The sequence below is a fragment of the Pipra filicauda genome, unplaced genomic scaffold, assembly GCF_003945595.2.
Source record: "Pipra filicauda isolate LSUMZ 115617 unplaced genomic scaffold, ASM394559v2 scaffold49_size4853605_pilon, whole genome shotgun sequence".
NCBI lineage: Eukaryota > Metazoa > Chordata > Aves > Passeriformes > Pipridae > Pipra > Pipra filicauda.
In genome coordinates, this window is record NW_024104642.1 from 3,362,595 (window position 1) to 3,380,041 (window position 17,447).

General features: G+C 40.8%; 1 long non-coding RNA gene across 1 annotated transcript in view; it reads right to left on the reverse strand.

Annotated features, from left to right (window-relative positions):
* Positions 1-7,674: 7,674 nt before the first annotated feature.
* LOC120324338 overlaps positions 7,675-17,447 on the reverse strand; it is a 124,167-nt gene continuing 114,394 nt past the window's right edge. The window contains exon 5 of the long non-coding RNA XR_005565582.1: positions 7,675-7,742. This is a non-coding gene — a long non-coding RNA (uncharacterized LOC120324338). The remainder of the gene's footprint in view (positions 7,743-17,447) is intronic.

Sequence of the window (17,447 nt, forward strand, 5' to 3'; positions counted from 1 at the left end):
CTGACAAAGGGCGAGAGCAACTGGAAGCCTTATTTTTCCCAGCCCCATTGAAATGTCTTGTCCTTCACTGAGCTAATGGATATAAACAAGGAAGAGGAGAGAGGCCTGTGCCAAGGCAGTTATTCACTTCTGCTGTTTCACCAGGCTTGTCCCAACAAGGTGCAAGCCCCCTAAGTTAGGAGAGTACATTTTGTCATCTCAGCTTGTGCAGACAGTGCAGCCATAATAATTGGTCTGTACATGTACATGTGCCAAGGGATGAGAGTAACTATGTTCTTACAGGCAAGTAGGAAAGAAAAAAAAAGGTATTTTGAGAGATTATGGGGCAGTGCTGAGTGCTGCAATCACATATGTTATGACTGGCCATCAGCAACACAGACAATTAGATTTATTGTAATGTGAAGTGACACTGGCTCCTAGTCCTTTGCAAACAAAAAGGTTTGTGACTCTCTTTCAGTATATTGACCATGGTTCACTTTCTGCAATATGAAACAGGGAGTTTCCATGACTACTTCTTTCCCTTAAGGCCCAAAATTTAATTGCTTAATTCTGGCTGCCCGGTACTCCTTACAATATCATTCACATCAAAGTCCACTTGCCTTTGCTTCTCTCCAGTCACCCTTCCATGAGGAGGAGATGAAACTTTAGGACACCCACAAGCACTGTAGTATGCTAGAAAGACAGTCTTTGTTGCTCACTCATTTCATGGCTTCTCCATGGCCTGGAAGGAAAGGTAGGGCAGGATGCTCTGACCTATGAAAAGTATCCCATCCATTGGGTCCTTGTCTGCCTCTATCACTGAAGTGATGGAGAAGGACATCTGGGTCTTGGGTCCTCATCCCTGACTGCAGAGTCACAGGTGATGAGAAGCTTGCTGTTTGCAACCCTGCCGAAGGAGTTATACAGCTGCAGGAAACACTGACGTGCCTTTTGAGATGGCCCAGCAGGTCAGTTCTGTCTCTTTAATGTACACAGCTTTTGATATTTTTAGAAGTTTAAACTAGCATCATATAGCAGCTGGCATAAACCCAGCCTCTTCAAGTTTTGCTGTTATCTGCTCATATTTCTAGTAGGAATTTCTCCCAGTAGTAAAGCCACAGAGCAGGACACAGTCATCACAAGTACATGAAGACCTTTGTCCCCAACTAAGCCCTGCCTGCACCCCTCTGTGCTGATACCTTGCACACTAAGTACGTGTTTCTAGAGCGTTGCCTTGGTGGTGTGGCTTGGACACATCAGGCCTGATAAGATACTTTTGGAGGCATTTTTTAATGGTTGGGAAGTAGAACCTCAGTGGGAGGTGGAGGGTGTACTGGTACAACAGCACCAGAAAACTCTACTTTGGAAGGGTTTCTTTCCATTTCCAGAGACTATCTAAGCTATCATAGGCACTTGTATAAAGAGGTGACCAAAATGAGAGGCTCCAAATAACCTCACTGTCTCAGTGCTAAAGAACATGTGTCAGGACAATTTATCCTAAAACTTAGAAACAATTTCTCCATTTTCTCCTCCCCATTTTCCTTCATTCTCCTTCCCATCACACCCCTGCGAAATGGAGGGTTTGCCAACATTTCAGACATAGAAATCACGAAAGATTACTCATGAATCATGTGATTTCCCTTAATTCTTCGAAACTATTGTATAGTTGGGAAGAGAATCCTGACATTTGGACTTCAGATCTAATACCTTAAACATACAAAAAAATTTTCTCTCCTTATTTAAAAAAGCAGAGACAAAAAAAACATTAGAGATCCAATTCTCTGCTGCACAGCTGTACGAGCGCGGGCTATCAAGTAACTGGTCTAGAACAGTCAGTGTGAAATGGTGGAAAAGGAAACACCTGGTACCTAATGAGATGTTACAAGCTTGTATTTGCAATGAAAGTATACAAATTCAAGAGGAAAATGGACTCATGCAGCCTGAAGCCAGGAAAATCCAATGAGCAATGGATTGATCTTTAGGCCTTCAACATCAATAGGACTATTCATGCACTTAAATGTTACATGTGTATTTTAGCACCTGGCTGAATTAAAGCCTCGGATAGCAAATCAGGAGATGGCTGCTTGTTTTCAGCCCGCAGAAAAGCCAACCCTTTTTGAGAACTGCACTCATTACCCTAGTTTATAATCTCCTTAATATCAAAAGTTCCACAAAGATACATTTTGTTCCCTAGAGCTCCTCAGAAATCAGCTAAACATATGGACTGCTTGCTCACACCTACTACAGAAGGCTCAGTATTGAGGATTTATATATTTTAGTCTATGTGGTGTAAATATGTATAAATTTATATTGTGTTAATTTATGGCATACACTACAGAAGGTTTTGCGTGAGCTACATTGCATTCCTTCCCACGTTTGTGCTGAAATATTCATCTTCGGGTCTTTTTCTCCATGTTTTCCTTAGTCTCGCCACAGATGTTTGGGCAGCTTGCGTTAGAAGGGAGTGTGCCTTAGAAGTACATTTAGGAATTTAGGTGATGAGAATACCAAACTCAACTGTGTGGCTACAGCCTGACATGATTAACAGGCTTGGTGAGCACTCACCAGTGTCTGAGACCTGTCTTCTGATACCCAGGCAAGCATTGCAACATAGGTTGCGAATTAGCACCACCAAGACAGACACCCAGTGCACAAAGAACTTCTGTCTCCGGAACTGCCAAACAAGTGCCTGACAAACATTGTGTTCGCACACAAAATACGGATACATAAAGCTGCCGTGCCAAAAGAAGGACTGATTCGCGCAAGAACAGGCACCTGCGTATCAACAAACTGCACTCAGCGTCAGCACCAGCAGTCCCTCCCATCTGCATGCATGCAGCTCTCCAGAATGAAAATGCATTAATGTGTCCCAATCACTTTGAAATTGATAGGACTCTTGCTGTTGGATCAACAAGAGCAAGGTCAAGCCATTGGGCCAAAACATAGCCCTTATCTCCCCCTGAGCCCTTATCGCAATTCTATCAACAGTCTTTGTGTACAAGGACTGGAGGTAACCCAGGAGTCCCAGTGCCAAATCGTGGCAGCATTAAGAGCCTGCTGCCTGCCCAAATGTCCAGCAAGAGATATGAAAACATACAGAAAACTTAATTAAGGCATGACCTAACCAACAATAGTGGGGCCCAACACACTCTTTAATTGCTTAACATTCCCGTTGTACATCAACACATTGCATTTTACTGACTTACTGGAATATGAAAATGCACAACTACATAAATAGTACCAGAGGGAGTTACCTGAATAAATAAATCATATCCAGCTAAATAAATCTTTCAGCTCTCACAGAGTCCCAAATGCAACACTTAGCACTAACAGAGAGGAATAAGTAAGAGAACGCGTCTGCAAGCTGTGAACTACTTTACATTTTTGACCCTTTCTCCCATTCATTGCCCAAAACCATTTCTGTGTTCTGTGTTTATGGCAGCATACTGCAAGATCGGGGTTCAAAGTCCAATGCTACTTCAGATTCTCTAGTTAATTCTGGAAAAGTGACTTTCTCCTTTGAGGCCCTCTGGGAAGGACACAGTTACAGATATTTTTCTCCAGTCTTCTTTGCTTTTCTCGTCTAAGATCAGGGACAGGTTTTAAAAGGTATTATGATTGCTAAAGCTGCAACCAGTGCTCTTGCAAATCCCATCAGTCACTTCATTTTGCCCTTGAGAACAACAGCAAATATCTCCCATCTTCAAGTGCCCACAGATCCTCATCAGATTGTCCCTGTGCTCTGGGATGGTGAATGCCCACCAGTGTGTGTGTTACCTAATACAGGAGTGCTGGTATTTCACAGGGCAGTGTTAGAAGAATAAAACATAGAGTGTTAAGTAGACACAGATTTCAGTAGAGTTTAATTTAGTTTTTCTGGATAGCTTTTCCATAACTACTACTACAGCTACACCACACAATAGTAGATGCATCAAAAATGCTGAAAAAGCATTTTTGCATAGAGAGGGTGAATAATTCTAATTTAGCAGGCAAAATTCACAGTAATTCAATGAGGGCGCAGATTACATTACCCTGCTATGTTGTTGTACAAAGGTTTAAATAGATTGTACATTTTGCTGGGTTTATTTCATAAACAGGCCAACTAAAGCCTCACATATAAAATAATCCACAACCAAAAATACAACTCTCAGACTACTGCCACTCTTCTACCTCACCCTTGTTTGCCCAACTCTTTCCCACCTATTGCCCTGGCCCTTCTTGTCTCTCCTGCTGAAAGGATTCCACGGTGGAGTCTAAAGTTGCACAATCCAGGGAAAAGTCACTAGGGCTGAGCATGGAAATGAGTGCTCCCTGGTCCCCCACGTGCTGCTTCCTAACTGACCCTAACCCCCTCCAATACCAAAGAGTTACGCAGCACTGGGAAGATGCTGTTTGGCCCTCTTTTCCTGGAGCAATAGAGCCACATTCTTAGCTAGGGTCCTGAAGCAGTCCTCAAAGGTGAAATAAACAATAATACAGTTTGGAGTTCTCATGCGGCTGATTTTCCTATTCTCCTGGTTTCCTCCCACTTTCTTCCTTCTCCTAGGATTTAAATAATGACTGAAAGATTAAAAACAACAGAAGTTAGTAATCATCCTATCATGCCTTAGAAACAACAGAACACACTCAATGAGTGTTGATGGTTTGAATACTTCTGTAGGCTGAAATATATTCAGAGAGCACTTCAGTGAACTTAGGTAAATGGGAAAAGTTGTTTAAAAAAAAGCCCAAAACAATAAAATTCCAAAAAGCAAAATCTGATCTTGGATAATTAACAGCAGAAACAGGGCTAAATTGAAATAAATTATTCAGTGCAAGTACTTCAGACAGCTCTTACGAATAACACATGGATCTGTGGCACTCTTTAGGGGACTTTGTGCCTATAAACTAATTAATAGATCTGACTTCTCCATATGTAGTTTTTCCATCTGTAACAGATAAAGTATGGATAGGTTTCTTCATGTAACAGGAAAAATTAAAACTAAAGTTATTTTTGTAAGTTGTAGAATATTCTCTAACTTATTCAGAATGCGAATGTGTGAAATACCATGACAGAATGGAAATTGATTTTGTAAAATGTGAGAGTGAACGACCGCGCTCTGAAACATGTGGTGCAAAGTCAGAGACAGGGCGCTCGGCTTCCTTCCCCTCCAACCACCACCCAGGGATGTTGCAACCCAAACGGCAGAGTGCAGAAAGGAGGGCAGCTCATAACCTACTCCTCACTATGGTCAGCGAGCAAGACAGCAATATCAGAAGTATTTTTATTCTAAAGCCAAAATGCTCCAAGTTTTTGCCATCCTGATAAATTATACAACAAGGCTTCGCTTAAAGCCTTTGCAAAACATTGGACCCTTTGGCTTAATCAACACAGAAGCTTCCAGTCACTCCTTGAGGCAGCTACCATGCTGCCTGCATGTGTAGGAAAACACTGTACAGCCTCCCAGGGTAAGCAGAGCAGGGCAAGCAGGGCATGCATGAGTTTGTCCAGCCTTTTCAACTAGTTAGAAATCCGTCTGCAGTCATTTCATCCAGCTCAGGTTGTGAACACTGCTAGAACTCAGCTGAGAAATAGCTCACTTCTGTTTTTACAGATACCTCATATTTCACAGGATTAACCTTGACACTTGGATTTCAGAGGTAGCTTCCAAAGTTTTCGCCAAACTAAGGTATCTCTGTTAGGGTCACCCGCATACATTAACCAAATCCGATGAGTGAGAACCAACAGTTTCTCCCATGCTTCCCTCTCCCTAACCAGAGAGCTAGTCAGTACTCTGACAACATATATTAGTATACTTATTTATTCGTAAAGATTACTTAACAGAACGTATTAGCAGAAAGGGACACAGTCTTACATTTCAGTTTTCCAAAAGCAAGAACTGTTGTACAGCCAAGTCACCATCAACATTTATAAAACCCCCAAACCTATTCAGAGCTCAGAAACATGTGGGCAGTTTTTTACCTGACATCTTTTCTCCCAACATGCTTCATAACTCCCATCAACAAGTTGTCCCAACAGTGGTGCCATGTCTAACCACTATCTGTGCCAATAATTAACACCTCTTAGTTGCCTCCCCTCTTCTTATCCCACATCCATCTCCGGCCGACACCTCATCACCCAGCCCAAACACCTGGCCACCTTCACTAGAAACTGCCTCTTATGCAGCCTAATTGCTACAGCCTGATGTCCAGCAATGTTCCTGCCCTAGTCTCTATATGCAGCATTTGCTTGAGTGTGTTGACATCAGCTCTCATTATTGACTTTAAGGAGAGCATCGAGAAGAGTTTCCTTCACTTCATCTTCTGTTGATGAATACAGACAACAAGTCCTGACATCTACCTTTAATTAGTATGAAAAATGGTAAACTTTGGGAGACAACCTGGAGTTTCACCCAATTTGACGTTAAGCCTAAACCTAAACTAAATACTCCTCAGCATTTTTGGAGGCTGTACTTGGATGCAGGGGTTTGGTTTCACTTCCTGTCTAAACTGATTCTGCACACAAGAGTGCTAAGATAGTTTTTCTTTTTATTCTAGTAATTTCTGCCTCAGATTTCACTCCTTACAGAGCACTCTCTGCAGAATTGTCAGTCAAAAATACAAAAAACCCAACCATACACATCTACATTATTCTTTTGTTTGTGTTAGGGTTTGGTTGTGGTTTGTTGGTTAGGTTTCTGGGGTTTTTTTAAAACTTACATGTCTTTTTAACATAGCTGGGATTCACCTGCTCCTGCCCTTTCTTTGTAGTTACGTGCATCTTCCTTTTGTCATTCCCAACACGCTTTTCATTTCAGCAAGCTAAGAAAAGAGTCTTATATGCAAGAGATCCAAACTTATGCTAGAAAAAGACAACAAGAACATTTCAAAAGGAAAAGCAGACAGGATAGCAAAAGACCCTATTGCTCTCCACCATCAGTCCCCAACTATCTGACAGGATGTCACATATGCAGAATTGGCATGGTCTTTCACATCAGCTTATATCAAAAGAATAAGTTAATTTGACAATTAATAAATCCTTTCATTGTTTCACTTACCCTTCTGCTTAAGGAAAAAAAAGTTTCCTTGGCAGTCTCTCCAATCTGTATTCAATACACCAGTTAAAGAATAAAATATAAGACTGAACAAAGCTGGTGGTGTGTGACTGCTCCCCCAGGTGTCAGCACTCTGGTGGCTGAGGTGAGGGCAAATGGAGGCAAGCAGTGATCCCATTTTCTCGGCAGTTTTCCTGTGTAGGAAAACGCTCTTATCAGGCAATCACTGTGCATCAAGGCAAACGCTGCTCAACAAAACAATCCGTTTCCCCCAGCACCACGAGGATATCTCATTTCCACTTACACCTGTGCACTTGCTTTGATACTGCATACTTTGCTGTTTGTAAACGTGCAGTCAGGTCAGTTGGAATGTACATGAATGCAGCCCAAGAGCCTGTTTCCAGCTGCAGCCCCTATTCACTGGCCACACAAGGGATAAAAAAGAAAAGAGGGAAAAAACCAACCAAACAAAAAAACCCCTGCTCTCCCTGGGGACTGAGCTTGTTTCCTATATAGTAGTTTAACAGAGGTGAATCTTCCACTAACCTGGTTGGCTGACACAAATTGTACAGGGAACAACAGGAGGCTTGTCAGCACTGCTCCAGCATACAAATGAACATAACAGACAGGTAGCAATAAACTCACCTAAAGATAAAATTATGATCTTCAGTCATTGAGAAAGATGATAACTTAACCACAGGATGTACCGCAATTAGCTTCCTCAGCAGCCTACAGAAGCAATATATACAAATTACAAGATAATCTTCCGCAATTTGAAACCATTTAGGATCTTTAGCATCATATACTTGGATCAATTTAAATCTTAAAGTTGCTATCATCTTTCCTTCTTACTCAGAGATAAATATCTCCTCGTTTTCTAGTGAAATACAGTAGATGCTGTTTTCATCTGACCTTAACTGTATTCACTTCTTTCTTTCAAGGTAGCTGGTTGAGCTATCATGAGCTCCCCAGGACTGTGGCTGCAAAGCACAGGCAGCGTTGGCCACCACAATACCTGTGTTGGATTGCCCCCAGTGGCAAGGAACTGTAAAAGGCTTTGGCAAAGAGAGAAATGAAAATTTTTGGATTGAGAAACAGGTCTGCTGCTGGTGAGGAAATAAATAAATAAATAAATAAACATCTGCATGTAGAAATCTTCAAGCTTTCATCCATTTCTAGGAAACTGGAATGGGAGGAGCATGCCTCCTACTCCTAAAGACATCTGTACTGTGCGGATACAGGGAAACTACTGCAGCACAAGCAAGGTTTTGGCAAATTAAAGCCTGTCAGAATCACAGTGAGTTTCCCGTTGGTCTGGGTCTACTTATACTTCCATTACAATTCTGTGCTTTTTTCTGCTATTCCCCTCTGGACATATAATATTTAAAAACTAGCACAAGAACTTGATTCTCTTCAGAGTCTAGAAGTAGCCAAAATGTTTCTTTCTCTAGCCTTCTCCTTCCTCCTCCTGCCTTGTTTTTGACTTAGCATCTGGCAAAACTGGAAAAACCTTGGGACATAAAAATTCCCTTAACTGTGAGTAAGCCCTCATTATTATGTCTTTCATTATAAAATAGCCTGTTTGATTAAAGCCTGTTTGCATGGAAAATTCTCTCCTCTCCTTTGCTCTCTCCTGCAATTGCTTTGTGTTTTAGTGTCTGCTTTGGCAAATGGAAAAAGCTGGATGCTGGGTTAAATCATGGCCTCTTTCTGAGATCTGTGGGACTTTTGTTGTTCATTTCCATGGCAGCAGGATTTTACCCTTATTCTTAACTACTACAGCCTCCAACAGTGGCCTACCGCACCACTTTAAGTCTCTGGAGCAAATGACCCAGTCCAAAGTTGCTATTTAAAATACCAGTGATTTTTCAAAAGCCTGTTTAATTCATTAGGCTTTATCCAGTCCACTTAGCCTTGTTTAGATGAATCCAGTAAGCTGTGTTCCCTTGTGCTCTCTTGCCTTTTAAGTGGCAGCACTTTTAACTTTGCACAGAGTAAGAACTTACCCCAAACAAGTTTAAAAATTAAAAATCCTTCAGCTTGAAATATGAGGCTGATACTTGCACGCGTGACAATTTTAGATAGACTGAATCTTTGCCATAGAAAGATGTCTGTTTAAAATCTAAACAGGAGACTAACTTTTTTACAAATCAGGTTTACTTAAGTTTATGAAAACCAGTAATAGACCTGCAAACATTTATGTACTTGGCAATTACGGGCAGCTGTCTGGACTCACAGCCAATGGAGTTAAACATCTGAGAGATTGTGATTCTATGATATAATATGGTTATGAAGCTAATTACACCCCTTGTCATTGTTGACAATGTATGATTATGGACAAAAATCTTGGTTCTGCTAGTCAAATCCATGGAGGGGTATAGAGATAGAGAAAGAAAGGAAAGAAAACAGAAGAAATCAAAACAACTTTCTTCTCATTTAATAAGCGACTACCCAAACCCAGAAAAAGAACAAAAAAGAAAAAAAGAATCACACCCAACAAGAACACTGAAGTTCCCTTAAAATGCTAAAGGAGATGATATATGGGTAAAAAGTATAAAAGGTTATTTTCAATTCATCTGTAAATAACTATGTAAAGGCAAAGTTGAAACTTCTAGAAACCTAGAATAGAAAAAAATTATGAAATAAAACCTTGAACATAACACAGTTACAGCTTTGCAAGTAAGGCGATACATTCCAGTACATCATGCAGATGCCAGGGATTTTCTCAGACAAAAGCACATCTCTTCTGAGAATCAGAAGTCCTCACTACCCCTTGTGATCTGCAGTCTCCTAGTTCCACATGTGCAGTAGCTAATACAGAACTGAAATTGTAAGCCTTCCATATTTTCCATAGTGTTTCTTAGGCTTTATGCTCATCCCTTAGTTGCTGATTTTAAACATCATTGGAAGGAAGACAAGTTAATTTCTCAAGCTATTAAACCATAAAATCATGTATGACCAGAAAGGTATGGCATATTTTAACAATGAAATTTAAAAGAAAACCAATTAGGATCAAACGTATTTCCAAAACACTAATTGAATTTTAGATTTTTTTTCTGACAACATTAAGACCCAAAGTTTAAGGAGTCTGTTTCTTGCAAAACTGAAATTTTAAACAAGTCTAAATTTTTTCAAGATCATAAGTTACCATGCTCATGGAAAAAATTCAGTGACCTTACTGAAAAAGAAATTTCGATTATTTATGTTTGCCAGATGTATTGAACAATAAAACAGGTAACTTTATAACACACACACACACACACAGACACAGACGAGAATCTGAGAAATTTAGTAGACTGTGGAAAATATCATGATTTTGTTTGGCAAACTGCTATAAAATGAAAGACGAAGAAGTGTCTGCACAGAGATTCTTTCATGGTTTTAGAATTAATATTCTATGCTGGCCCCAAAAACCCTGTAGGTCATGCTACAGAGTTTACCTAGTTGCCCTGACTCATACATGCTTATGGGTCTCTGGCAAAAAGTAAGGATAATGACACAGCTTGTTTCTATTGCTGTTTAAGTACTGCATTTTTTTTTCATTTTTTTTATTTAAAAGAGACACGGACCCTTGTCTTGACTTCTATATGCCCCAGAAATGAAAAAGGCACTTTAGTTTCTCTTGGTATAATTCTCCTTTATCACTAGTAATTTCTTCTAGCCCACTGCAGATGGAATGGATAGTCAAGGTAGAAAGAAATAAGAAGAGTAGATTGCTCTGTTCCAAATAACAGTATAATAATAATAATAGTATTTCCTCAATTTTTTACTTCATACTGCTGCTAACATTTTGTTTCCAGAGCCACAGGTGAAGCTAGTAGCTACAAAGAGTAAGATGAAAACAGCACTTAGAAATAGTATTTAACTCTCCTGATCAGAAACCAGTCAGCCCATATAAATTGCACTTGTACTTTTGAATTTAAAATGTAACTGTACTCAGTCTCCCAGAAAGCATAATTGAATTTGGAATTCACAAAGCAGAAGGGAAAAAATGGTATGTTAATATTCTAACCTCTCTCAATGTTTTCAGTCTGGAAACTGCTATTCTTTTAAGCAAGACTAGTAGTTTTGGAAGCAATACAGGTAGAGTGTACTTCAACTAAATTCTGTATGAGTCATATTCTGTTCACTCAGAAATTCAAAGTAAATGTTAGAAACTTTAGGGAAAAGAGAGCAGAAAGGTGCTGAAGGATGCTTATGACCATCAGGTTTTGGAAGAAAGAAGTTTATTGCATGCAAACACGAGCCACTTACTTTCATACCCACAAGACCACAAAGCCTAACTGGTTAGTGCTGGGAGCAAACTTCTGATGAGCATTTAAAGTGTGATAGGAGATAAATCAATAATTTTTTCTATTAATAATCTTATACTCTAACCATAGAAATGCGAGCTGCCAACAGCCAGGCACATATACAGCCCAGAAAATGCCATTCTCTTTCATGGTTGTAAAGCAAAACAATAAATCATTTCAATAAGATCATTTTCTGTCTTCTGCTTGTTCCTACAAATAAAGAGGGCCTATCCCATTTTCAAACAACAACAACAAAAATAATTTAGGGATTTAACAATAATTTAATGCGTATTAACCATGGCACAACATAAACATTTCCTCAAAGCTGAAGCACAAACAGCTTACGCACATTTTCCATGTGTGATTTTTTTTGTGTCTATGAGCTGCTGAGACTGCTTTCATTAAAACAAAGGAAAAAACTCACTTCCCATATGAATCAGAGTTTCATATTTAAACTGCAAGATTTCTCATTTAATGGTTTACTTGTTGATTGAATTAATATGGATGTTTAACAAAGGCAGATCAACCAGGAAAACTGAGTAAGAGGACAGGGAATAACATTACATAACAGTAACAGGGAAAAGTGAGATTAAATTAGCATAATGACAGAGTAAAGAAATATGACACGAGAATTTATACTTTTTTGTCCCTTTATTTCCATCAAAATGAATTTGTGACATGCTTCCATGGCCTGTGAAGTAAACACAAGCTTTGAAGTAGGACAACAATCTCGCATTGAATCAATGTCAGAAAGTGATAAAAGACAAAGTACACAAGCTAGTGGCTGATCTTGGCACTGTCAGGGCACCTCGTTCAAATATCTGTGTTAGTGAAGTCCAGTGTTCACTTAAAATGTCCTTGCAGTTGATATTGCAGCTTTTTTGTCTGTGAGCTACTCAGTAGACACCTCTTTGAAAGGTGGCAGGAGGGTGGGAAACTGGGTGGTAAGGCTGGTGCTGCAAAACAAGCTACTTGCTGTATCTGGGTCACAAGGACCAAGAGAGGTCCTCATCAAGTGACACTGGAAAACCTGTGGGACTCTCAAAAAACACCACAGGAGGGTACAGATAGCAGATCTGACACCCAGATCATGGATTCAGCATCCCTACATGTAGAGCAGAAAAGCTGAATGGCAGCTTTAGACTCTATCCCATCCCAAAGCTATAACAAGCTCCACATATCAAGGCCTCACTTGAAGGAGTCCAAGGTTTGCTGGAAACCCAGGAGGTTAAGGCACTTTTGAAAACAAGATAGTGGTCTCTCAATCGGGATCTTTTAGTAGACAATCTTTGTCTTAGGTGTGAGCTTGGTATGACTGTTACATCTGAATGTTTCTCCTATTGTATTAGAAATCAGCCTACTGACTCAAGTTAATAGGATTTGAACTCGCTGCTGTTTTCTGCCAAGAAAGCAGAATCTTCTAGCTTTCTGCGCACAGGAACAGAGATGTTAAAATTAGCCACAAGCATTACATTGCTTTCTAAATACAAGAGAAAGGTACTGCAATTTCCCGCACAAAGGAAATTAGTTAAAAAATTAACCCAAAAGTAACAGATTTAAACAGAGTGTTCTGTGGTTTGCCAAGACAACCACTATGCACACAAACATCACACAAATAGCAAAATGTGTACGTTTCAGTTTTGTTTGATCAAATGAGAACCTCTGAGAGGTCACTGCAGATACTACTGTTACTTATTTCAGTGTCTTACAACCAGTGTTGAGACGCTTTTTAAGCCAAGCACAGAGCACATGGAAACCCAGGTCACTTTCTGCATCTCTTATTGCTACTACTGGTAGAATAGCCATTTCTGCTGTTAGTACTTCAGTAAATCCCTGCAACATTTCTGAGGCCAGTGGAGGAGCTAAGGAATTTCCATGACCTCAGGTTTTCCCTTGTTCCCCACAGCGCAGCAGACTCTAGCAATTGTAAAAGGATGAGCAGGTAGCAAAGAAAATGCCCTCAGAGCTCCTGCTCAGTTGGATTCTGTTCAAACAACCGTGAGACAGAGCTGCAGAACCAGACCCTATTATATCCCAATAGGTTGTTTATGCTTCCCATTCCTAGGCCAGCAGAGGGGCCTGAGCTAGTGTCCAAGTGTCTTACCATGCTAAGGATTGGAGACAGACTCCAGGACACTTGAAGTGTGCCGTGGTCACATTGACTCCTATCTCTGTATGCTGGTTCAACTCACTAGCCTGTAGAAAAATGAGCCCAGCTAAAAAGAAGAGGTTGGAAAGGTGTTGAGGGCTAGGGCTCACAGGAAAATAGTTTGGTGGAGTGAGGATGGGGGTGGGAAAGAAGCAGAGGGAAGACTGGGAGAGTTCCCATTATGGATAACACAGTGTTAAGGTCAGCTCTGACATTTAGAAAACTGTAGCACTGGTGTGTGCAAAGTCCTAGGCATTCTCTCTCTCTCTCACACACACACACATACACACACAGAAAGCAGTAGATATTTTTGAAATGTGAAAGTATTTAGAACCATGAGCAGAAGTAGAATTTATCCAGACTGGTAAGCACTTTTTGTCTTCCTTAGAGAAAAATAGCTCTGTGAGCAGGAGATTCCATGAGCACCTGCATCTCAGGGCTTCCTTCCACCACAGGCACTCTGATATCTGATAGCCCTGGAAACCTTGCTGCCTTCTTGCTTCAACCTGACCACTTGCTTTTGAGAACACCAGACACTTAATATACTCTAGGCCACTGTCAAATTTGGTTGAAACAGACTATGAGTTCATAAAAGATTGGTTTCATCATGTGCAAGGAGAGACTAATAATTCATACAGTGTGTCCTGATGCATAATGACTTTTTTCATTAGGAAGCACGTCTAAGAAAAAGATATAGACGTGTTCCTGCTCTATTAAGAACCACTTACAGGCCACCTTTTACTTCTGGGTTTATAGCTATAAGCCCAGAATCACTCTGATTCACCAGCTAACTTTAGTGACAGTGAAGAATAACCCAAAGCACTTAACCAGACTGACATATACACACCACCTAACTACTGCAGTTCTCTGACTATCAGGTAATAGTGCATGTTTATCAGAAACTATGGGGGTGGGGGCAGCATGTATGTCTTTGAAGACTTCCTTGCTTGTGTTTGGTAAATTAAAACATCTGAAAAAGCAGGTTAGAATTAGGAGTATTGTATGGCATGTTTTAATTTTTCCTTTTTAGCAGCACACAAGAAATAAGAATATTTAAACACATCCTGGAAAAAGCTGTACTTTGCTGTCTGAGGTACAGTATTTTCGCAGGACGTTGCTAATCCAGCAAACATGTCAAAGTAAACAAAGCAAAATTAATTTCCTTTGTTACTGACTACTGCTACCTTATAATAAAAGAATTATAAATCTGAGTTCGTTTTGTTCTGCCATTGTTTTATGCCTACTTTCGTATTCTATTGGATTAGAACAGATTAATGTGTTTGAGTTTTCTTTCTAGACACTTTTCATGTCCTGGCTCAGTAACAAGGCTCCATTCTTAAAAAAGAACAAAGTCTCAACATCATCTAATTTTTTCCTTCGTGCTACAGTTGCTTAAGAAAAAAGAAAAGTCTTAACAACTTTAATATTTGGACTTAGACTAGCTGGCAAAGTAAATTTCTCAGTAAGTGACAACACTTCTTCAGATAGTTGTCTTCAGCCCATTTTTTAACACTTTATACCACTGCTTTGCTTCAGGCCCCAGATCATTTATTCTAGCTAGCTAGCAGAATTCGTGCTTTTACCTCAGCATTGACTGCTTTGGCAGGAAAATCTCTGTTATTGCCAATGGAAAAACAAAATGTGGTTTAATGTTTAAAAAAAAGCCTTACAAGCCCTGCCCTCACACATCAGATTGTACCTCCACTTGCCCTGAAAGCCACCTTGCTGTGAAAGCAGGGAAGCCAGTCCCAGACATGCAGCTTCTCCCAGCTGTGAACTGAAGGAACTCACCCCAGCAGGTCCCCTCTCTGTGAGGCAGGGCTCAGCTGCTGGGGCAAGCCAGTACCCTCTCCTTGTCTGACCCAAGGGCTCCTAAGAACACAAAGCTCCCCCAGGCTGCCTGCTCATCTTCTGTCCTTAGCCAAGTGGACTGCTGGCCTTTCATTCCACCAGCTGGAACCCAGTAGGTAAGTCACGGGAAGTTTCCTCCCCAGCAGGTCCCAGCTTGTGTTGTTCCAGTCCTAGATGGCTGTAGCCGGAAGAGGGAAATGGCTGAAACTCTGAAACTAAGGAAAAGCAGGGATGGGTTCCCCTGCAGGTAATCTCAGGCAAACCATCTATCCTACCTTCCAGCTGCAGACTAGAGAAAAGATGACTGCTTTTATCTGCTGTTTCAATCACAAAACTCTTCCAGTGGTCTGCGAGACCTGGCACAATGGAGCCATGCTATTGTTTGGAGTCTTCCCCCCCCATCCTCCTACAGACAGAGATAACAACTGGAAACAAAGGCATTCTTATGCTGGGTCACTTTAAAATCTGTGCACAGAATGCGTGTTCTCCAGTAGATTCAGCATGATTTCCTGCAGCACACACAGCAGTGAGCTTTTACCCATGGTAACTGGCACTTGCACTAGTCTGGTTTCCATGAAGATCAATCTGATTCCTTCCTAATAACAACAGTCAGTCATCTTGGATGACAGATATTAGCCGATAATTTAATGGATCATACTGATAGAGATTTTGGGAAATACTGTTCTAGGATAGCAACATAAATCAAACTGGACAAGCAGACCCAGAGAAAAGTGAGTGACTTTCCCAGAAATGTGTTTTTATAACATTTAAGAGTAGTGAATGTTACTCTGATACAGCACAAGGAAAGGAAATTGTAAGAATTATACACTAAGTCTAGAAAACACAACAACCGTGCCCTGTTACCATTTCTTAAACTCATTAGCTCCTCTTCCTCTCTTCACGCTCTAGGGCAGTAATGGCAGCAATTCCTTGGCATCTTGTTCATGGGTCACTGTCAACTTTCTGAATGCACTCTGGGCTACGCACACTCCCTTGTAACACCAACCTTTTAAGGCAGCATGGCTTTGCAGGCCGCTAGCGATCTGTGAAGCATAACCGAGAATCACTGCTCATGATAATGTGACTTCAACAAATCTCAAGTGAACTAATGACAGAGCTGCCCATATCCAAGGTTGAGTTGTTCTGCTGGCAACAGTTTTGGTATTTGATTTCTAAAGATGAGGCAAGTGTGGAATGGTGACAAATCCAGTACCTCTTCACTTAGAGGTCACTTGCTTAAATATCAAACCACTAACTTCTGCTCTAACTCCTAGGATTTGACTTGGTGGTTCAATCTGGGGTGCACTGCTGTAGCAGTGGTAGCCTCAAGGAAAGTGATGAGGCTTATCCTAAGCCTTCTCCTGGAATCAGATTGCACAGTAACAAGGAATTCCTGGCACTGTGGTACAGTAAACAGTTCTCCCATGTCCAGGATATAACACCAGAACAGATGATAATAAATAAGCCACTTCAACAGGGCTGTGAAAAATGATCCGTGACATATCTGTAGCACAGCAAATGTCAACTCGGAACGGGCTTGTCTGGATGCCTACAGGAGAGCACCAACCGTCTGGCTCAAATTCACAGTCTACTACCAGTGCAGCACTGTGAGCATATTGGTGACTGACTAATTCTGCACAGCGGTTCCCTACCTACTGAGCGCTCTTCCCAGCTATTAGCGTCACAGTATATCCAACGAGCTGTCACAAACCTGTTTATCACCCTTTCCCAAACTCAGGCAGGTATCCAGCAGCAACTATTCAGCATGGATATATGCACACATCAAGCGTTAGCTCTCTAGCACACTGGGCCAGTGCATCTAATTCAGAGCAGAATTACAGCCCTTATGTATTCTGAGATCACTTCAGACACGTGGGATCAGAAGTGCAGCTCCGTTACATTAAAAGCCTCTCTTCATGTTCACTTGAAGAGCAATTCACAAAAGCTAACTTCAGCCTGGTGAGACCATGTTTCTTTCTACAATCAGGGGAGAAATGACCCTAATGGAGAACAAGGTTATCCAGAACAGAAGCCCCACCCAGCTGTTCCGGTGGCCTTCTCTCTGTTCACTGCTAAGGAGCCTTTGCAAATACTCCCTTATTTTATGCTGTCAATTCCTAAGACTTTATTGTGAATCTCATA